Raw genomic sequence first — 24,081 nt, 5'->3', positions numbered from 1 at the left:
AGCATTATAATTGCTCCAAACATCTTAACAGTGAGATTAGTGTTTGACGGTTAACTGCTACAAGACCAGAATAACTTGGGTAGCTAGCTATCTGCTGCAGCAGATGGGAGGGTTTTAAGTCTCTTGTGCTCCACTGGTTTTGCTCTGCTGGTTAAGAGGACTTCCATGGAGGAAAAGAAGAGGCTGAGTAGGGTAAATGAATGGTCTCTGATTGGGGTCTAAACGGAAGCTGCAAAGCACCAAGGGGTATCCTATGATCAACAGACTAGAGCAAAATGCACCCTGTAGCAATTGTGTAAGGCTGATTTCAAGGAATCTTGAAAATTTAGGGGTTTACGTCTAGGTTCACAGAGAGGGACAAGTATTATTGCTCTATGTGTTTTACTGAGACTCAGAGAAGTTGGTTGGTTAATCAATTTGTTAGAGTGTGATGCACTAGTAAGAGTTCCCTGTTTGAAACTCACTGGTGAAACTGAAAAGCTATTTCACCCTGTTTAAATCCCTTAACTGCTCTCAAACTCAGTTTTCTCATTTATAAAATGGCAATAATAATAATAATTAAAATAATTAAAATTTGAAGCACTATCTCAGGGCTGCTGTTAGCATCAAAAAAGACCATAGATTCAGGGATGGAAGAGACTGCTGGACCCATCTAGGCTGATACCTTCAGTTTACAGATGAGGGAACTAAGGCAAACAGAGGTTAAGTGACTTGTCCAAGGCCACATAGTTCATAAGTGCCTGAGGCCAGATTTGAATAAATATGAGAGATGTTGTGAAGGTAAAATCAACAGGACTTGGCAATTATGGTTTTGGAGAATGAGAAATAGGGAAATATCAAATTGCTTACTATGTCAGAAAAGGAGGAGGAGAGGGAGGGAAGGAGAGTAGAATTTGGAACTGAAAGCTTTTTTAAAATACTAAAAATTTATGCTAACATTTAATTAGGGGAAAATAGAATATGATTAAAAATAGTAATAGGGAAATTAGGAAAGGGGGAGGGTTAAGCAGTGGTTGTAGGGGAAAAAATGAGTTCAGTTTTGGACATGTAGAGTTTACGATGTTTACAGGATAACCAATATGAGATGTACAGCAGGCAATTGGATATGTAAAACTAGTGGTTTTTGAGAACACCAAGTGAAATAGTATAATGAGAGAAGAAATAGAGCCCAAGACAGAGCTCTAGGGTATATCTACCATTGGTGGCCATGGCCTAGATAGAGAATTGGGAAAGAAAATTGACAATGAATGGTCTAATAGGTAAGAGGTGAGCCAACAAAGATTATCACTGAAATCTAGAAAGAAGACATCATCAAGGAGAAGAAGATCTGTGGCATCAGTCTAAGGCTACAGAGAAGTCAAGAAGGAGGAGACTTGAGAAAAGGGCATCAAAACGGGCAACTAAGAGTAAAAGTGAGAAGGGATGGGGTGAGAGGTAGTCGTAATGGATGGGCCAAGTGAAGGGGGTTTTGAGAATGAGAGAGATATAACCATGTTTATAAGTGGTTACAGAGCAGAGGGGGAAGTGGAATGACAGCAGATTGTGGTTAATAATGGGGTTTCAGAGTCCATGAATATGGAAGTGGTGCATTTGTGGGAGATGGCAAGATTAGAGCAAGATCGTTTTTGTGTGTAGCTGAGATAAGGTGGAAGAATAGATCAAACTAAATGAGTAAATTGAGGAAGTGGAGTGTTAGAGTGAGGGAGGATCAATATGTATGCTGAAGTCCCTTAGTGTGAGGGTAGGAGCTCAGGAGGATGGAAAGACAGTGAGCAAGGCAATGAATTCATTGAGAAAAAGAGGGGAATGCCTTGGAAGTCAGTAAGGAGCAACGACTTGAATTTTGATTGACTGGTAGATGTATTTTGAGGAGAGGTCACTGAGTAATATTGACAGAGGATGAGATTAGAAGTGGTGATGGGAAATGAGGAATATTCTAACTCTTCCACTTCAACCAGTAATAGGGAGGGAATAGATGAAAGTACACACAGAGCTAGAAAGGGGGGGGGGACTGCATCAACAGGAGGGAACCAGGTCTCAGTGAGAGCCAGAAGATGGAAGGAGCAGGAAAGGAAATGATTTAAGATGAAAGTGAGGGGGCAGCTAGGTGGCGCAGTGGATAAAGCACCGGCCCTGGAGTCAGGAGTACCTGAGTTCAAATCCGGCCTCAGACACTTAACACTTACTAGCTGTGTGACCCTGGGCAAGTCACTTAACCCCCATTGCCCTGCAAAAAAAAAAAAAAAGATGAAAGTGAGCTTGATACTTATGAACAAGTATTTCAGAAAGCACAGTGAAGGGATGGGTAACCTTAGAATGTTGGAGGTGTTGGGTTGAGGGGGATGGTCAGTGAAGGACAAAAAGCAGAGTTTGAATGATTACTTCCAGGGGTTCAGAATCACTGGGATTAGGAGTATATGACCAGTTTGTAAATCAATGAGGAATGATATCAGGTAGGTTATCCACATCCATGGTGGTTTAGCCTCAAAAGTGGAATCCTCTCAGGATATACAGTAGCTCATGCAGGGGAATGGTGGGGAGAGTCAATAGAATGGGGCTTCTCTCCTTTCTCTTCAGTCGAGCCAGACCTGGCCAGGAGACAAGCAGAGGAAGAAGAAAGAACATTGTTTCTCTCCTTCCTGGGCAGGCAGGCACAGGTCAGGCAAAGAGATAGGAGGAGGGAACAAACAGGAGGGAACGGCATCTCTCTCCTTCCCCTCCAATCAGGAAGAGGCCGGGTGAGGAGACTAACACAGTGGAATAGTATCACTCTGTCCCCTGCAGTCAGGAAGAGTTCCACACAAGCATGAAAAGGCCAACAGAAGAGACCAGTCAGTGTAAGAGATCTTTTTAAAGAATATTATCAGAAGAACCTAATGGGGGCAGCTAGGTGGTGCAGTGGATAAAGCACCGGTACTGGATTTAGGAGAACCTGAGTTCAAATATGGCCTCAGACACTTAACACTTATTAGCTGTGTGACCCTGGACAAGTCACTTAATCCTCATTGCCCCACAAAAAAAAAAAGAGGGAGAAGAACCCAATAAATCACTTCTTATTACACAATGCCACCACCAACAGAAACCTCTTCTTTTGCTTAAAAAGATAAAAAAATCATTTGACCTGTTATGGGCAAATTATTCCTGTGAATTTGGTCTCCATAGTAAACTTGAGAAGACAGTGGATATCCATCTAACATTGTTAGATTAGTAAGATGTCCAAGTTGAAAGGTACCTGAGAGATGGTCTGGCCTAAGCACCTCTTTTCAGAGGCAGATAGATGGATAGAGAAAACATTGATTAGTACTTACACTATATCATTTACTGTGCTAAGCACTGGGGATACACACTGCAAGCAAGATAGTCCCTGCTCTGATTCTAATGGGGGAAATTGATGCATAGAATGGAACTGGCATGGGTATAGAGAAGGTCTGCCTACAGCAGCGTAGTTTGGAACTAGTAACTGGGAAGTGAGGTCAAAGCCTGGTTCCATCCAGGATAAGGTGAAAATTTATCTATCAGGACCCAGGAAGGTTCCAAAAACAGAGTCCCAGGTTCGGGAATGAGGATAGATGGAGGGTGTAATGATTGGAATGACGCCACCTGCTGGAGACTTACTATAGGAAAGTTCTTCCATTAGGAGAGGGTGCCTGAGGGCAAGACATGTGGCTTTTCTTTGGCAGGAAGTGACGTTTGCTTGTGGGAGGAAGAGGGGGGCGAGGCTGGCACTCTCACGTTCTTTCACCAGGACTCGTGGAGAGCGGAGCAGGAGAATTGTAGCTCCCCGAGATAGATAGATGAATCTAGGCCTTTCTCTCTCTCTTCACCAAATTCTTATTCTCCTTAATAAATGCTTAAAAGTCTAACTCTTGCTAAAGCTTATAATTTATTGGCAACCACTCATTAGATATTTTAGACAAACTAGCTAGAATTTTAGCCCCTTACAAGGGAGAGCTAATGGATAATGAAGATGATGAGCAAAGGTGACATCATCTGTAGGTCCAGTAAAAGGAAGTGACTTGCCCAATGGGCTTTTGGGATCATGGAAGAGATTTTAGCAGATCCAGCCCCGGATTTAATGTCCAAAAGATGTGGATTTCAAATCCCACCTAAGATACTTAGTAGCTGTGTGACTCTGAGTAAGCTGCTTAATCTCTCTGAGCCTGAGTCCACATCTACTAAATGCAGATCATGATAGCACTTAGCTCACAACTTTGTCATGAGGATATAAATAATTTGAATAATATATTATTGAATAATAATATGAAATAATTTATGTAAAGCACTTAGCAGATCTTAAAGGGATATAAAAATCTTGGCTATAATTATTAAAGGGATGAAGAAACTTACACCCAAAGATTCTAGGCAAAGCCAAGATTTGACCCAAGATGATGATAACTTGTATTTATATAGCACTTTAATAAAGTTTGCAAAATGCCTTACAAATATTATCTCATTTTATCTTCCCAACAACCCTGGGAAATAGGAACTATTATCATCCTCATTTTAAAGATGAGCAAACAGGTTGAGAGAAATTAAACTATTTGTCCACAGTCACAACAGTTAGAAAATGTCCAAGATCAGATTTGAACTCAGTTCTTCCTGATTGCATGTCTAACAGTCTATCCACTATGCAAGCTAGCTGCCAAGATCTACTGACCCCATCCCGACGCTCTTTCTTCTGCATTATGTTCCTTCTCTGGCTCAGTCTAGTTAGTGGCAAAAACAAAACTAGAATTCAAATGTGCAGATGCTTAGCATGAAAGCTATGATATATATTTACTTCTTCATATCAAAGAAAATAGTCCTGCCTACTTATTGCCTTCTTTGTTCCTGCCCATGGACATAAATTCTGCCCTAGAATTTCCCCTGCATTACAAGGAAGCTGAAAATGTGTTTATTTTGTGATAAACAATAAGATGGAAAGACCCCTTCTACATTTTTTATTTTTGCCTGCAGCCTTGGAATTTTCCCTTTCTGGAGTAAATAGTTCAACAATACACTAAGTACTCAAATGAATCTCTGATATGATCACTTCATGTGATATGAAGGCACTAGTGGAGAACAAGCAAGCTTTTCCAAACAGTGTTCAACAATGGACTACATGTTTACCATCTCATAATTGGTGAAAGCGTGGCGAATAAAAGATCAAAACATAGCCATACCTGCCCATTCTGTGCAGTTCTTATGTCCCACAAAAAATTCACCTTGTGGGTCCACCAGCTTCTTGGAGGCCTTTGCCTCTTTCTCCTCATAACGTAGGGATGATAGTGGAACACTCTAGCCATCTCTCTGTTATCCTTTGTCTTCACGATGTGATCAGACCATCTTTTCTCTGTCATACCATTCTTTCATAATCTCTTTTTATCCTGGTTTTCTTCAATGCTCTTCATTACTGAAAGTTTGCAGCCTGCTCACACCAACTGTGTACTTTTCTGCCCTGCTTATCTTTAGTTCTTCAGAAGCACTAGGGTTCCACATCTTTATCCTATACAACACCAGTAAAATGGGCCTTTGCTATTATGGAAAACTTGGGGTCCCTAAGAATTTCCTGAAATTTCCTGAATTTCCTGATTTTTTAAAAAACAATCCAGTTCTCTTTCCTTTTTTTTTTCAACTCTGAACCCAGCTCAATATCCATCTGTCTTTCCTAGATAAGTTCTATGGGATGTCCATTCAAAAGCATATTAAAATCTAAGTAATAAACATTTTTCATCCATTTGATCTTTCCTGTGGAAATTGTCAGGCTAAACTCCTATGAGGACTTAGAGATCTCTTCCAGGAAGTTCCAAAATATCTTAGGACTTGATGAGACCAAACAATGGAATACCAACATAAGCATTTGGAGAATCTTACCATCCACAGGGAATAAGGCCATCCTCAACCTAGATTCTTCATTGGAGCTCTGCCATCATAGGAATGCATTCTTTTGGTGAGCATACAGCTTCCAGTTTTATGCTATGATTCATGTTTCTTTTCAGAGGGTCATTGGACAGAGTTATTTTTGTTGTTACATCTTCTGAACAACCTTGACCAATCTTGATTGATGAATAGAAAGCCTTCTTGTGAAGGAGCCTTTAAGATGTTATTGTGTCCCATGTATCACCTATATTTGATTGCCTCAGGGAGGGGGGAGGGAAGGGAGGGAGCAATAGAACTTGGAATTCAGAACTAAATAAAAATGTTACTTTTAAAAAAGATATTATTGTGTTCTACCCAGGATGATGCTTTTCTGTAAACAATAAATGAATAAAAACAATGGCATCTTTTATTCTCCACACTTTCACCAATTATGAGATGGTAAACATGTAATCCATTGTTGAACTCTGTTTGGAAAAGCTTGCTTGTTCTCCACTAATGCCCTCATTAAGGGTGTTCTCACTCTGTGTCTAGATCACCATCAAAAAAGATTTTACATAAATGCTAAAGTAAGCATATCAGTTAGTAGTTAATGATTTCTTGGTTGCCTTTTTTTAAATTAATAAGATCTCAATTTTTTTTCCCCATGCATTTGGTATCTTTCCTTCTTTCAGATACCTTTTAATACAATTTCTCTATGTCCTCACAATTGTATTTCCTCCAGCAGAGATAGGTCTCCTGTCTATGTGTGTGCCTCTTTCTTTGTGTGTATGCCTCTGTCTCTGTCTTTCTGTCTCTTTCTGTGTGTGTGTGTGTGTGTGTCTCTCTCTCTCTCTATATATATATACACACACACACACACACATATATATATATAAATCCATGTATGTATATACATATATTTGTGTGTGTGTGTGTGTGTGTATTCCAATATGGTTGTTTTTCCTATCATTTCTATCTTTAGTAACATTTCTTCTCTTTCTGTAAGCTCCTAAGGAACTGTGATGTTAAGGTCCAAGTGTGGTGTTTCTACTATCCTTGATAAGGAAAACCGGTTTTTAAATTTATTTTTGCAAATCTTTTCCATTTTTCTCCTGTCTGTGCCCCTCTTTCCATTTTCATCTTGGAATGGCTTTTCAATGACTTAGTTTCATTAGATACATTACCAAGCCTCCCCTAGACTGATTTTACTCTCTGCTACTTTTCTCAGCTTTATGAAATGACACTGCTCAGAAATGTCCTTCATCTTTCTTCATTATATTTTACAGATGAGTTTCTATTCTAAACATATTGTCTTTGGCAGCTACTTCTCTCCATGTGTCAAGTAAGTCAATTGCTTTCCAACTAGGGCTTTCTAAAGGCTCTTTTGGTCTTCTTGTCAAAGCACTTAATTTGCTTTGGTTTAACTTCCAGATGAAATTATTATAATGTATTATAGATGGGATCAATATCATTTATGTTGTCTGTTTCCCATTTTATTTTCAATTGTTTAACCTCGGATTTATGTTTAATTCCCCAATCTCCTTCACCAAACATTTATAATCATTTGCCAAATTTTACCATTCTTCCCTTCAGGATATCATTCAACTCTGATACTTTATCCCATCTCACAGCCACTACCTTTATTCAGTCCCTCAGAACCTAAATTATTCCAGTGGCCTCCTAATTCTTCTCCATGTCTTTCTTTCCTCACTTCAATCCATCCTCCATATAGCTCCTAAAGGAATTTCTTTTTTTGTTTGTTAAGTGCTGATCTGATTGTGACACTCCCCTGATAAATTCCAATGGCTCCCTATTGCGTACAGGTCAAAATATAAACTCCGTGGTTTGTCTTGTAAAGCACTTCAAAACGTGCCTCCATCCTCCAGTTTTATTCTACATTCCTCTCCTAGCACTATACACTCCAGCCAAATTGGCCTTCTTCCTTTTCCTCATGCGTGGCTGCTCTCCATTTACCATTTCCATGCCTTTGTACTACCTATCATCAATGCCTGGAATGCACTCCCTCCTCATCTCTACCTAATAGACCCTCTCTCACATCTTCCAAGACATGGCGCCACTTTCTTCATGTAGTCTTTCCTGATACCCTCAACTGCTAGAGGGCTCTCTCCCCATGTTGTATTTAACTGCTTTGTGTTCTTGTACTTATGCCACATATATTTCTATCAAGGCCATCCCCACATATGTCATTTCATAGTTCCTTAAAAATAAACATGTTTTCTCCCCTGAAATAATATACATTCCCTGAGAGTAGAGATTGTTTCAATTTTTATCTTATAACCTCTTAACTATCCCCAGTGACTAGCACAGTGCCTGTCACATAGTAGGTGATTATTAACTGCTTCCTTGATTGATTGACTCATTGATGTATATAATTAATAATAAAAATATGTATATAGCACCTAGAGTTTATAAAGACACTGTACAAAGAGTACCTCAGGACCCACCAGTTATGACACAACTCTAGTAGCTGGCATTTAGATAGGACTTTTTTGGTTTACCAGTACTTCATGTGTATTATTTCATTTGAACATCACAATAAGCCTGTGAGGCAAATAGTACAGATATAACCCTTCTTTAATATATACAGAAACTGACTCTGAGATGTTAAGGGACTTTAACTAGGGTTATAGAGCTAGTGAGTGTCAGAGGTAGAATTCAAATCCATGTTTTCCTGGCTATATCCTCTAAGCCAAAGCTTCGTAAACTGTGGGTAGTGACCCCATTTGGGGTTGTGTAATTGAATGTGGGAGTCACAAAAAGGTTGGCAATAGCAAAAGGTTATATGTATCTATTTTATATACCTATATACCCAGGTCAAGTGAAAATGTCTTGGGTGAAAATGGGTCATGAGTGGAAAGAGTTTAAGAAGCCCTACCCTAAGCCACACTATATCTCATACAAACAAAAGAATTATAACTATTCCTTCCACATCAAAGAGGTTAGGGTCACAGAGCCCTTGAGATCTATACCAGAGAAGAAGTCTAAATTATTATGGTATTAAAAGATAAAATATGTTGATATTATATGATACCATACATATGTTTTATGCATTTCTGAAGTTCTGAACTTTTCCTGTTCTCATCTGTCAGCCTTTATGTGTTGCTGCAACTTCCACAAAACTCCCCAAAAGTTCCCATTTAATTTCTTATGCCGATCTGCAATGTATCAAAATCATAATGGTGAAAGTTGGGATGTGGAAGTCATAGCTCTACTTCCTATACTGAAGATATGGTTCTTTCCTATAGCCCTACATTTCCCATTTGATGGGGCAAGTCAAATTAATTACCTATGGCTCTTAGCAACAGGTCCTAGGTACCATTCTCCTTTCCAAGGGGAAGCTATGTTCCCAATAGCTAGGAAACTGTGCATGCCCTGAAGGTCTGCCTACCAGCATCCTCAGGCAGGCTGCCCAGGAAAGAAATCTAAGGAGGTGATCAGAGATTCTGCTGGATTAAGAAGTGTCATATGGCCCTGAGATTTTGAACTGAAAGGAAGTATGGAGTTCAGCTAACCCAATCCCCTCATTCTGAAGGAGTAAAAATTGAGGCATCGTATCAAAGAGGGTAAGGGACTTGGTCATATAGATGGTAAGTAGCAGAGTTGGAATCTGAACCCAGAGCTTCTTACTATCAATTCCCGTTTTTATTTGCACAGATAAGAGGATTCCCATACTCTCAGTTGCTTACCAAGGACCTCTAGGAACACCATACCCTTTTGCCCAAATTTTTGACATCCCACCAGAGACTCTGCCACAGGTTATGGAAAACACGAATAACTTAGAGGTAAAGAGTACCCGTTTTTACTGCCCAGGAATAGGAGAGAATAAAGCAAGGGCTGGGAGGAGAGATGAGCTCCTGGAATCCATTTGGGATACATTTTCCCACAGAAACATTATTACATGATTAGAGAGTAGCTGGATAAATTATGGTATATTAGTATAATAGAATAATATGGCACTAATAAAAATGAAGAATACAAAGAAATATGGAGCTGGGTATGATGAGGCATACCTATAATTCCTATTGCCAGGGAGGCTAAATTTGGCACATCTTTTGAACTCGGGAGTTTTGAGCTGAGTTAGGCCAGGCTAATCGGTTGTCTGCTTGAAGTACAGCATCATTGTGCTGACAGGACCCACAAGGTGGGGATGAGGACAGGGAGGCACTAGTCAAAGCTGTTCGATCAATCAGTGGTGGAATCACCCTCTACTGGGCACTGTGCTTCCAGCCTGGGGAAGATTTAAGAAAGGGAGATCTAGCCTTTTGAGGGGGGGGGGGGGCCAGGGAGAGAGAAAAGGAAAGGAAAGAAGGAAGGAAGAAAGGAAGAAAGGAGAAAGGAAAGGAAGGAAGGAAGAAAGGAGGAAGGAAAGGAAGGAAGAAAGGAGGAAGGAAAGGAAGGAAGGAAGGAAGAAAGGAGGAAGGAAAGGAAGAAAGGAGGAAGGGAGGAAGGGAAATAAAGGAACAGCAACACTTACTCCCAGAAGTAGTGTTCTATGATAATATTATTAGAGTACTGTACCTCAGGTAGGGTATGGGTTAGAGGGGCTTTTGTGGGCAGGCCTAAGCACCAAACCACCAAGGGTAAGATCATTTCTATGCAGAGATGCATTCTGTGCTCTGAACCACTTATGTACAAATGAACTTTTGAAATATAACCTGGTCTGAAGTTGGAAATTGCCTTCCCTTTGATTTCTTCCGTACCTCAAGACCATTGGTTTAGAGATGAAAGGGACATTAAAGGCCATTTGGTCCAACACTCTCATTTTACAAATGAGGAAACTGAGGCCCAGTGAGGTGGAGAGATTTGCTTCGAGGCATACAGTTAGCAAGTAATGAAGCTTGAACAGGAATCTAAATCCTCTGAGTCCCAGTCCTGTTCTTTTTCCGTGGTACCACCACCTCTAAAAGAAACCTGGTATCTTTAGCCCTAATAATCTTGTGAAACTGGGAATAGAAACAGAGGGATGTCATTAAAGTATTCAATATCAGCAGTGGCTAAGGGCGGTCAGCATTCCTTTTGAACTTCCCGGAGACAAAATGCATTGTATCTCTAGTTCTCAGAGGGCTCCATCTTAGCTCCATTATCCCTTGACCCCAGATGAAAGACTTGGGGCTGGAAGGAAAATTCGGCATCATTTTACTCCAAATTTCCCATTTCATGGGTGAAGAAACTGAGACTCTTTTTGTGGAGCAATGACTTGCCCAAGGTCACACAGCTAGTAAGCGTCAAGTGTCTGAGACCAGATTTAAACTCAGGTCCTTCTGAATCCAGGGTCTATGCTTTATCCCCTGTGCCACCTAGCTGCCCCTGAAACCGAGACTCTTAAGAGTGAAATGACTTACCTAACATAGTAAGTAGCAAAATCAAGAATTAAACCTAAAAAAAAAAAAAGAATTGAACCTGGAATATAAAGTAAATTCAACTCCATTTAATCCACCAAGTAGCTGTTAAGTCCCTCCTACGTGTTGAGCACTATGTTAGACACTGGCAATACAAAGATAAAAGTGAAACAACACCTGTCCTCATGGAGTTTATATCCTATTCTGGGAACAGGATCAAGGCGACCACACATTTACTTTTACTCATCACAATATATACATGTGAATAAACATAAGATATATCCAAAGTTATTTCCTGGGTATGAATAAGGAGTGGGGTGGAGGATAAACTAAAGGGGATAATAGCCGAAAGGGACCTTGGAGATCAAATCCCTCTAAACTCGTTTTAGAGATGAAGAAAGGGATGCCCAGGGAAATGAAGGGACTTGCTCACCATCACATATGCAGCCAGGCAGGGATGCAAACTGAGGTCCTCTTTTGCTAAATCTAATACTCTCAACTGAGCCACATTGCCTTTTGATGAGTACTCAACTTAGTAAAAATACCAACAAAGTTGTGATAAACTCATTCATGTCTTCATTATCAATTTTTTTTCAGGGCAATGAGGGTTAAGTGACTTGCCCAGGGCCACACAGCTAGCAAGTGTCAAGTGTCTGAGGCTGGATTTGAACTCGGGTCCTCCTGAATCCAGGGCCAGTGCTTTATCCACTACACCACTTAGCTGCCCCCATTATCAATTTTTATATTGTATTTCTATACATTTTAAAGTGGTCTCTCTTGGAATATTGTTATGTTGTTGAATTTGCTTTCATTTTTCAGTAGAGCTTGCAGCCTATAACTCGGGCAGCCAATGTTCAATGATGCTTTAGGATGATGGAAAGCAGAGAGCTATTGTTGCTTAGCACCTCCAAGTAAGTTTCTTTAGCTTCACTTCCAGCTATACTATTAAGAAGAAGAATTGCTAGTCTTTGTATAATGCTTTAAGTTTTATAAAGCCCTTTACATATATCATCTCATTTTATTAGCACAACAACCCTGAAAGGAAAAGACGATTATTATTCCCATTTTTCAGATGAGGAAAAAAAGAGAGGTTAAGTGATTGCCATAGCTAGTAAGTATGAGGGTTTGAGCTCAGAGGTTTTGACTCCATGTCCAGTGTTCTATACATCATGCCACTTAAGTACCATGCTAACCCTACCCAGCATGTTGGAAGAAACAGAGAGGAAAAGCTGTATGAGGCTTCCTGGCACCAAATTTTCTACCAACAGCGGACTGGGGGCTAATATCACCAGCCCAGCCATAGGAGCACAATATTTGCTATTGTGGCCATAAATCATGCTTTGGTTTTAAGGAATGATGTATGTTACCAGGACTATGGCTCATTTGCTGGTGCATGTCCATGCCTAAGTCAGGTACAAGGTCATCATGCCAATAATGAAAGGAAATAATAAAGCTATAATAACATCCCAATTATTTGTAAATAATTCCAGAACTCCTGTTTACATAGCTCCTTCCTCTGTAGTCTGAGTCTTTACGGGCATTACCTCATTCACTTTTACCACAATTCTCTGGCCCCCTGAGTCAAGTGTTATAATGCCCAGATTACACATAAGGAAACTGCCTCACCAAGTGGTAGAGTGAGCTTTTTTCCCCTGAGGCATCCAGGGAGATTCGGCAGTAGCTTCCAAGTGTTCTGACTTCTCTGCTTAGTTCAGTGTGGTGACTAGGTGGCATAATGTATACAGCACTGACCTTGGAATCAGGAAGACATCCTCCTGAGCTCAAATCTGGCCTCAGACACTTATTAATTGTGTGATCCTGGGCAAGTCACTTAACCCTGTTGCCTCAGTTTCCTCATCTGTAAAATGAGCTGGAGGAGGAAATGGCAAATTGTTCCAACATCTGTGTCAAGAAGACCACAAATGGAATCACAAAGAGTTGGACATGATTGAAATGACCCAAAACCAACAAAGTGCACTAAAACTTTATGTGTTTTTCAGTTGAATTGAGATCTACCATGCCTTGTGAAGTTGTTTTTTAAAACAATGTATAGGGGCAGCTAGGTGGTACAGTGGATAGAGCACCGGCCCTGGAGTCAGTAGTACCCGAGTTCAAATCTGGCCTCAGACACTTAACGCTTACTAGCTGTGTGACCCTGGGCAAGTCACTTAACCCCCATTGACTCACTTTAAAAAAAAAACCTATGTATAACATTTTACATTTATCTCCATTAGATTCTATTTTATTAGATCCAACCTATTGCTCTAGCCTGTCAAGATCCCAAGACATCCTGACTGTCACTCAATGTGTTAGCCATCCCTTCCCAGATTTTCATCATCTGCAAATCTGATGAGTTACCATCTATACTTAATCCATGTCAGATAAGTGTCGATAGCACCAGCTAAGCACAGATCCCATGGGCATTTTACGTAGACTATCTGTCTGTGGTCAGGGGCATAAATGAAGCCATCTTTCCAAGCCCAACTCTAATGTGCTGGGTACTATGTGATGAAACCACTATGACAGCAGCTCTTCAAGTATCATCCACAGACCCCTGAGCGTTCCTGGGACATTTTCAGGAGGTCTTCCCATGGGCTCAAAACTGTCTTCATAATAAGATGCTATCTGCCTATTAAAATATATCCCTCCCTTTTCCAAATACATATCAGTGTCAGGCTGGATTTTCTTCGTAAATTTCAACCAAAACACCGTATGGTAAGTGATGGAATGCCAAAGCAGATAAGAGAATCTAGCAGTCTTCTATTGAGCCAGACATTAAAGAAATCTGCAAAAACATATAAATTTATGCCATTCTACCTCCTGCTTTTTTATTTCGGAAAAGATAATCATTTGTCATTAAAATATTTCAATTGTGTTAACACAATTTATCTTTGAGGATACCTTGAAATGTCCCCAATGTGCTTCAGCCTTATCACCTTCTAGTCAATTCTAGATTTACCCCATTGTCCACTATAAGTTCTTTCCTAATATGCACATAACGATAAACCAGTTCAAAGGGCTGCCTCCCCATCCAGATACATGCCATAGTATGGATAATAACCAATTTTCATCCACTTTGGCTTCTAGTCTGAATGGACTAACTATAGTTGGAAACTATTCTCCATGTCCAGTGATTGGTATATAATTAAGTAAGCTACAGGGGCATAGTGAGTCATCCTGGTGGCCTGAAATTTTCTTCTGCTTAGTAGGGTTCTGCTTTCATAAACCAAGGATGGGGAACATTTTGACAGCATAAAGTTCTAAGAAAGAAAGAGGCTCAGATTAAACAAACAACATGCTCCAGGGTATCCATTGCCAAGGAATAACATAACATTTCAGTGATCTTTTCCAGGCACCCCAACAGTATAATTCTTTAATCCCACTGCCTTTGATGTGACATTTATACAGAAAATGTGTTTATAAAATGGAGTAACCTTTTCTCCTGTTCATTAGGGTTCATTTGGGCTTCTACTGAAGTAGGCCATCTCATACCATGTCTGCAACTGTTATCAAGGCATTTCACATTTTCTCATTGTTTGGATCTCCTCAGGACCAAATAAGGGGATGTACCCGTTATAAAGAGATGTCAACTGCAGGAAATGAGTGAGCCCAATAATTCTTTCCTTGTCGCCAACACCACGTACTCACAATCGAGTACGTTTACATTCAACAGGCTAGAAACAGATCTTTCTTCTCAAAGAATGCACTGCTTTGATTTGGATTAATCTTCAAACAGACCTACAGGAGAGTATATATATATCCTTGTAAATAAAGGGAATCAGAACCCCCAGTGAGCAAAATAATTTGCTCAATTAGCAAACTACTACAAAATCAGTAATCAGATCTACAAAAAAATATATTAGAGCTGGAAGGGAACCTTTAAGTCATTTGCTCCATCACCCTCATTGTTCAATCAGCTTTGTCCTTTCCATCTACTGATGATCATTGGCAAACCTAACAGTCTTTGCTCAGTCCTCATTCTTTTTGACTTCACTACAGTCTTTGACTTAAACTGTCAATTACCCTCCTTGATACTCTTATCTCTCTAGGTTCTCTTTATACTACTTTCTCCTGGATTTCCTCCTACCCATCTCACTGCTCCTTTTCAGTCTCTTTTACTGGATCCAATTCAAGGCCAATCCCACTAAAAGTAAGTGTCCCTCGAGGATCTGTCTTGGGCCCTTTTTCTATTTTCCTTCTATATCATTTTTCTTGATTATCTCTTCAGATCCCATGGATTCAATTATCATCTCTATGTGGAAGATGCTCAGATCTATTTATCCATTTGTAACCTCTCCCCTTACCTCTAGTCTCAGATCTCCAAACTACCTATTAGCATTTCAAACTAAAAAAAATATTCTGAGATCATATCCATTAAGAGAAGTAGCGATGTTTAGCTTGGGAAAAAAGAGAAATATGTTTTCATATATTTCAAGGGCTGTCTGATGAAAGAGGGATTATCTTTGCTCACCTTGGCAAAAGAAGGAAGAACTAGTAGCAATGGATAGAAGAGCAAACTTAGATTCAATGAAAAGAAGAATTTTCTAATAATTAGGGTTTTTCAGAATCCGCCTTGGCTGCCTCAGGAAGTATTTCCCTACAGTGGAAGTATAGTAAAGCAAAGGTTAGATGACCATTTGTCAAGTGTGTTTTAGAAGGAATCCTGTTACAGGAACATGTTGGACTAGAGGGCTCCGTTCAATTCTGAGATTCTATAACTGTTCCCCTGACCTCCAGCCTAATTCTCTTGACCTCACAACACAGACTCTGAGCCACCTGGGTCCCATTTCAATATGCTCTACCAAGACACACTATTCTAGCCAAGGTATCAAGAACTCTTTGTGTCTGACTCAGTTTTCAGTGAAAAAAAAATGAGGCTGTCCATTACAAAGTTCAGAGACATCAGTGGGACTATAGATCCTAGCACCCAGTGTGATCAAAGAAAATTTCTTAAGCAGCCAACTGAAATGCTAGGTGTCGATTTTATTACTTAATGAGATTTCATCTTGCATCTTTATGTGCCCTGTGACTTGAGTGTTTATGTTCTGTCATCTTTTATATGCTCACCAAATTAGGCTTTGACCTGAAAATGAGATCAGAGAAATCTGAGCATCCAAGGTGTGTGGGGGGGGGGGGGGGAGAATGGAAAGATCTGGAAATCTGCGGCAAGGTTGAATGAGAGCTACTAGGCTGTGGAATTTGCTTCAGTCAAGTATGGTGGGCAGATAGAACTTTGCTGTGACCCAAGGGGAACATGTGAAGTTTTGTTTTAGCCTGTCCTGAGTAGTGACTACATATAAATAATGTTTAAATTGATTGCTATCATAGAAGAGAAAGTGAAAAAGCTGAAAGTGTACGGTTGAGAGTGTATATTTTCCAGGTCCTTGGTGAGAATTAAATATCCCTTAAAATAGGGACAGCTAGGTGGTACATTGGATAAAGCACTGGCCCTTGATTCAGAAGGTCCTGAGTTCAAATCCGGCCTCAGACACTTGATATTTACTAGCTGTGTGACCCTGGGCAAGTCACTTAGCCCTCATTGCCCTGAAAAAATATATCCCTTAAAATAATGGGAAAGTGCTTCTAGGAGAAAAGGGTGTGTGAAGAAGCAAGAGAGAGCCCTCCTTTGAGACTAGAGTTTGGAAAGTGGACTATAATAGAGAATGAAGGAGGAAAGAAGGACCATTATACTGTAATGATAGATAAACAGACCTTTTTAACTATATAAGAAGACTTTAAGGCTGGGGCAGAGGAGTAAGCACAAAGAGTGTGATACTGCCTCCCCTCTCCCCCTACCATTGATCAAGTGATGACTCATGAACTTTGAAATCTCCGGACACCTAAACTTCCCATTTACATCCAAGAACAAGTAGGCATGTTCTCTAGCAATAGTGGCCAACAATAGCATCTACACTGCATGATGAATACATTGTAGACAAATGAAGCACCATTGAGGAAGGGCAGTTTCTGAAGTCTACAAAGGCATTCTCAGAGCCCAGAAGAGAGCTATACCTAAGAGGGAACTTCATGAGGACTCTTTTAAAGGAGAAAAGAAATTCCAATAATCAGGAACTATGAGTTTATCTTTTGGCCCCATGAGATCCCAAGGCTTGACTTGATGAAATCTAGTTAGAGACCTTGTATGGGGGGAGTTTGCTACATCCCTTTCTAATAACCAATTGACTCTGATAATCAATGGAGAGCATATGAGGTGGGGTCCTGTGATTAAGAGTATTAGAGGGGGGCAGCTAGGTGGCACAGTGGATAAAGCCTCAGCCTTGGATTCAGGAGGACCTGAGTTCCAATCCGAACTCAGACACTTACCAGCTGTGTGACCCTGGGCAAGTCACTTAACTTTCATTGCCCTGGGGGGGAAAGGGGGGAAAAAAGTAGTAGAATATCTCCAGTTCCTCAGGATTATTCCTAGAACATTGAACCTGGGAAGGTGAGCCAAGAATGGTTTCTACACTACTGATTGATAGAATAAAAATGAAGCTCCTCTTATGGGAGAAGGAAAGGAAGCTAGGCCATCTTTGGAGGAAATAGCTTCTTGTGCTCCAAAGAAAGATAATGAGAAGATACAGGTGCCACCAGGTGCTAAGTCATTCAATCCTATGCATAGGAAGAAAAGAGCTTACAAAAAAGAAGACAAAGGACTACGGAACTTAGTTCAATCAAGTTTGGAGGAAGAAGAGACTTGTTTTAATCGGTACTCTATTTAGTGTCTGTTTATATCATATCATACTTGTGTGTGTGTGTGTGTGTGTGTGTGTTCAGAATGCAAATTTGTCTCTGTCCTAGAAGGTTGATCGGTGACTTGTGCCAATGGGACTGCCCAGACAGCTGCTTGTAGACTTAACATAAACAACTGGGAAGTCTACTGTCTTCCAAGGACAGTTGCCTACAATAGATGAGTTTAGCAAACATCAAAAACCGGGCACATAAGTATGCCACTACTGGCATGGGGCACTTAAACTCTCTGACTGTCCACTGGAACCCTTTTTCTGCCAAAAGCAGAACTGAAAAAGCTGTGACTGGCTTTAGTCATCTTTTCATCCTTAAAAGGTAGAAAAAGCAACAGAGATGTGCTATTCTGGATCTGATTCTGACCTAGGAATAATTGGTCACAAAGGTAAAAATCACAGGAATGTTGGGGTCAACTCCATGATAGAAGAGGGGAGAGCCATCTTTGTAAGAGGGGCTTACTAACACCTTAAATATGGGGTATCCTATTTCAAAGAATAGGATTGGATCCAATGACCTGATTTTTTTTACAAGGGAAATTGGCCCAAGAGGGATGGAAAACCTTTAAGAACAACAAAAAGGGAAATTATTCACTGAGAAGTGGGAACTGCCTAAAAGATCAATATGGATGCAAAAGGACCCCACTGATAAATTCAGATTTTTCATCATATATAGAAAATGGAAGTAAGGCTTCACAATTGATGATAAAAGCAAAAGAACAGTGTGTTCCTGTAAAAATTGGGACAAGGGTGTTAATGGCTAGAATGAGCATTAATGAAAACTAACAATAAAAAGGGTCTGTCTTGTTTTAATTACAGTAGGGACAAAAAGGGGATCCAGAGAAAACCATTTCTTCAGAGAAGATGATGATGATAATGGGTGTCAGTGAAAAGGATTGACCCAATCAATTTTCATCTCTGTTTTCCTTCCCAAAAAAGACTTCCAAGGATGGCCAGACATCCTTCAAAAGAGAAAATGAGATAGGAACTGACAGATAGACAGACAGCGAAAGACAAAGAGACAGAGACAATGAGAACATTTATTAAGTGCTAAATACATTCCAGGCAGCAAGGTGATGCAGTGTATAGATAGAGTGTCTGGACCTGAAGTCAAGATTTATCTTCCTGAGTTCAAATCTGTCCTCAGACACTTACCATCTGTGTGGCCCTAGGCAAATCATTTAACAATGTTAACCATGCTAGGGTTATAAAATACAAATAAACAAACAATCTCTACCCTCAAGAAACTTTCATTCTTATGGGGGAAGACAACACATAAAAGGGAAAGAGAGAAGTGGGAAAGAGAGAGTACCTATTTGGAGGGGCAAGGGGAGAAGGGGAGCTACTTCCCTATTATGAGGAACTAGAGAGGTCTAGAGAATGAGTCCAGCCAGGAATAAGACTATAGATGGAGTCTATCATGAAACTGTGTGTCTGACTAAGGAGCAAGTCCTCAGAGCAAATCTCAGAGCAGATGGATCTCCAGACCTGTAAGGATTTTTTCTTAATGGTTAGCCTCTGGTTGGCTACTTAGGGTGGACAAGTAGATCACTGGAACAAGAGGAATCATTCATACCAGCGTGTCCCACTAAATCTGCATCTGTGTTCAAAACTGAAGACAAAATTAGAAAACATTGTACTGTACAGAGCATGTGATGTCTTCAAGGTAGTCATATTGAATCACCTTACATCAAGCCACTAGTTAGGGTCTTCAAGCCGATGCTGATGGGCAAACCTCCAAAGGCTGAGTTCAGACAAGCCTCCCTCCCAAAGTCTGGGTTTTATCAGAATCTTCTGATGCAAAAAGAAAGAAGGAAAACCCAACTTTGTTGAAGTTCTCATGAGAACAAGATGCCTTGTGAGATTTATAGAGAGCCCTCTTACATGCCCAGTTGGAGCAAGGAAATGTATATGTGTGTGAAAGCTTGTGTTTTGGGTTTGGGGTTTTTTCAGTTTCTTAGTGCTATCCAAATTTTCTGTGAGCCTCAAGACAATTCCAGTCTTATCAGTTTTGCTCTTGTTTTAATAGGATGGCTTATATTCTAATTAAAATCTAAGTGAGGTAAGTTAGGCTACAGGCTGCAAAGAGAATCCTCTGCTGAGGATGTACTCAAAAGCAAAGAAATGAACTGATTTCATAGAAACACAACTGTCACAGTGCCTTTAGGAGCAGCTAGCAGTGAATTTGGATTGATAAGCTTAGTTTCCTCATCTGTAAAATGGGGGTGATAAGAATAGCACCTCCTTCATAGAAGGGGTGAGATTTAAATAAGATTACATATTTAGGGTATACATTAACAATTATTACTTGAACAGAGTCATCAGACCAAAAAAAAAGTCCATTAGTAGTAAAAACTCACATTTTTATAGCAAAGGTCTTTCCCCAAGACTTGCTTATGTCATGGATGTGACTGCTGGTTCTCAAAGGCTAAGCCAGTAAGAATATAAGTTTTGTGAGTTTCTAATGAGTTGTAAAGACTTCAAGTATGAGCCATGATAAGCCTCTGTAAGGACTGGCTCATCACCAAAAGGTTGACCATTGTATGTAGATGGGTCTTTTGAAGCCATGGCAACCCATTTCTATGTTTTAAGTTTACAAAGCACTTTCCTCATACCATTTTTAATCATAGTTCATGGGTTCACCTTTTTCTTCCCCTACCACAATGTAAACTCCTTAAGAGCAGAGAACATATTTTATTCATCTTTGTATTAATCTTCAAAGTAGAAGGTATAACAGTTATTGGCCCATTTTACAAATGAAGAATTGGTGAATTACATAATGAAGGCATGTCACCAGAATTTGTGACTGAGAAGCCACACATATTTCCACAAACTTAAAACTCATATGAAAATCGGTCTTGAGTTTAAAAGAAAAAAAAACAACAGAAAGATATTTCTTTTGGATTAGACCTGATTTCATTGGTAAAGGAAACTCCCTTCAGCACTGCACACTGGCATCTACTCTATAACTTATGGTCTTAGAGTTACCTGTCCAGAATCAACTCAATATATCAGAATCAATACTTGAACCCAGGTCTTTTTGACTCTGAGGCTCTCTCTTTACCCATAGTGCCACAGTGCCTCTCAGACAGATATTTCAAGGTGGGAAATAACATGTGAACAATCCAAATGATCATCAGGAGATCTCAGGTGAGGTACTGAGAAAGAACATGTACTCAAAAGATCCCAAGTCAGGCAATTTATCACTCATGGGCACAGAAGCCTCACACAGGGCTCTCCATCCCTTTGGTCCCACAGGGAAGGGTGTTTACTGGGATGTTATGGACAGTGTTGAGCTCTGGGTCTCTGTCCTTTTATCTAATTGTTGCTGTTGGATAGATTCACAGGGACCAAGTGGGAGGGGAGCCTTAAAGGCAGTCAAACAGGAGTGACCTGGAGTATGACCACGCTTCTCGATAACAAGGGAATTGTGATTAGGAAGGTTTGCTGACCTTGCATATATGGGTTTGTTGAAATTTGCTACAAAGATTATGTTCAGGAGAGCCTCATATCCCTAGCCTGAGTGAAACTGACTGGGTATATAGAAAATTCCAGGTACAGAGGAGAGTCAGTCAATAGCCAAATATGAAATCAGTTGTGACTACTTAAGAACTAACAATAGACCAGTCCCCACGATCATTAATAAGCAGGCTTTCACATTTCTGCAGCAATTAGGAAAACATCAACTAGATGCCGACACAAAGACAAAATGTCTATTTCTCAAGTGCTGAAATGATCTGTGGCTGTGGCCCAAGTTTCTTTATTCATTTAGTGCTGCCAAATGAGGTCACCAATATTGTTTCAATTTCCCCCATTTTCCAAGTTGTTTTGCCCGTGTAATCCAGGAGGACACTCTTCCTCAGAAGTTAATCCACGTCTTGTGACTCCACCACCCACCACACAATATGTAGCTACATCTCTTCCATGGGTCAACAAACCTGCGATTGATGGACTGAGGAAATTGTCTTTAACATTTTGTGCTCTGATTCTATTAATGGGTCATTTCTGAGAAGCTGGCCATTGGCTATGGTCATGTCCTTAAATGGACACATGATGAGAGCGTGGACATTCAGGCAACAAAAAGGCCGCGGGGTTGCTGGGGCAGGCTATCAAATCCATGACTTCTATTTTAGAAGAGGGGAAAAAGAACACAATATGATAGGTGATTCAGAATGTGGTTTCCCATGGTCCCAGGAAACAGTTATATTAGAAAGAATCTCCACTCAGATCCTTGAAATAAGTGTCCATCTTCCAGGAGTTGCCAACTATTGGCAACACTAGCTCAGTGCCTTGGAATTAATGGGCTTTTATTAACTGTTGAATTCTTGAATTAAACTCTAACAAACTCAAAATTCAACAAACACGTAATGATTGCTCACTATGTGCATAGTACTATATTAGGCATCGCAAAGAATAGAAAGATGAATAAGGAAGGCATACCCCCTGTCTTCATACAACTTATATTTACTAGGACAGATCATATATACAAATAACTATAATTTGAGGTATAATGAGAAAGGGAAAATTAAAAATATGAAATGTCAGGGGAATCCAGAGGAAAAATTACTTCTGTTTGCGAGTGTGTGATGGGGGGAGGGGCATGAGGGAGAGGGACTTAAGAGGGGCTGGGTCAGGAAAGTCTTCATAGAGGTTAGCACATTTGAGATAAGCCTTGTAACAAAAGGTGGATTTTTCCAAAAAGAAGAAAAAAAACTAGGGGGGCAGCTGGGTGGCGCAGTAGATAAAGCACCAGCCCTGGATTCAGAAGGACCTGAGTTCAAATCTAACCTCAGACACTTGACACTAGCTGTGTGACCCTGAGCAAGTCACTTAACCCTCATTGCCCCACAACAACAACAACAAAAAAAAGAAAAAAACACTTTTAGAAAATTTGACATATCAAGAGAAAAGACAATAATTAGAAACCAAGCTTCATATCATAAAATCAAATAGAATGAACACAAGGCACAAAAAAGTAACAACCATCATTGTGGGACTAGGAGCCACTGGAGAAGCTTTGCCTGACCCCACTTCCCCAGGACTAAGGCTTTAGGTACCAGATCTGTCATCAGGATACCCAGCCAGACCAGGAACTTAATGTGAGTTACATGTGCAGCTTATTTCCTGAATACCTCATCCCCGGTCTACTTAAACAAAGAAACTGGCAATGAATACGAGTTCAGTCAGGATATTGGAGACCCAATTACCAGGTATTTACAGACCTAGAAAAATGTAAAATCCAATATCACTTCTTAGAAGCATCTAGGTCACATAGTAGGTGAAGCACTGCACCTGGAGTCAGGAAGACCCTTCTTATATGTGTGACTATGAACAAGTCACATTAATAATAATATTTATATAGGGAACAGCTAGATGGCACAGTGGATAAAGCACCGGCCCTGGATTCAAGACAGCCTGAGTTCAAATCCAGCCCCAGACACTTGACACTTACTAGCTGTGTGACCTTGGGCAAGTCACTTAACCCTCATTGCCCCACAAATAATAATAATAATATTTATATAGCACTTTAAGACTTGCAAAGTGCTTTGCTCATTTTTATTCATTTGATCTTGACCTCTGTAGGCTTCAGTTTCTTCATTAATAAAATGGAGGTAATATTAGCAGCTAACTCAAATGAGATATCTTAAAGTAAAGCATTTTGCAAAAATTTAATTCCATATGCAAATGTAAGCTATTGTCTTATTCTTCCCTGATTCTTGAGAGAGAATACCTCAAGGTAGCCTTCTATCATCACAGAACCCTAAGGAGCAGAAAGAATCAGTCAAAGAATATCGTAGGGTAGTTTTTAACCCTATAGCTAGCAAGCTCCCACCTCCTCCTGTATACCTGCCCTCCTTTGGCTTTTATATTACTCTTCTGAGGTTTTGCTCCTTCCTGCCTGACCACTCCTCCTCTATTTTCTTTTCTGGATCATCAATGCATCAATGTCCCAGACTGCCCCCGGTGGAGGTGGGAGGCCATATCCTGAAATTTTTCCCCTTCCTAAGCCCTCTCAGACCCTTTCCTCTTCTGTTTGTGAATTATCTCATCAGTTCCCATGGATTCAACTATCACATGCATGAAAAGAACTCCCAAATCTGCATATCCAGCCCTAATCTCCAGTCCCACATCATGAGGTA

At 40.2% G+C, this 24,081-nt stretch overlaps 1 long non-coding RNA gene across 2 annotated transcripts in view; it reads right to left on the bottom strand.

The window, feature by feature from the left end:
• The window catches only part of LOC122746256, a 111,186-nt gene that overhangs the window by 18,117 nt on the left and 68,988 nt on the right, over window positions 1-24,081 (bottom strand). The gene's annotated exons all lie outside the window — the stretch shown is intronic.

This window comes from Dromiciops gliroides, chromosome 3 (assembly GCF_019393635.1).
Source record: "Dromiciops gliroides isolate mDroGli1 chromosome 3, mDroGli1.pri, whole genome shotgun sequence".
NCBI classification, from domain to species: Eukaryota; Metazoa; Chordata; class Mammalia; order Microbiotheria; family Microbiotheriidae; genus Dromiciops; species Dromiciops gliroides.
Note: the sequence above shows the minus strand (reverse complement) of the source record. Positions and strands in the feature narration are given on the sequence as shown.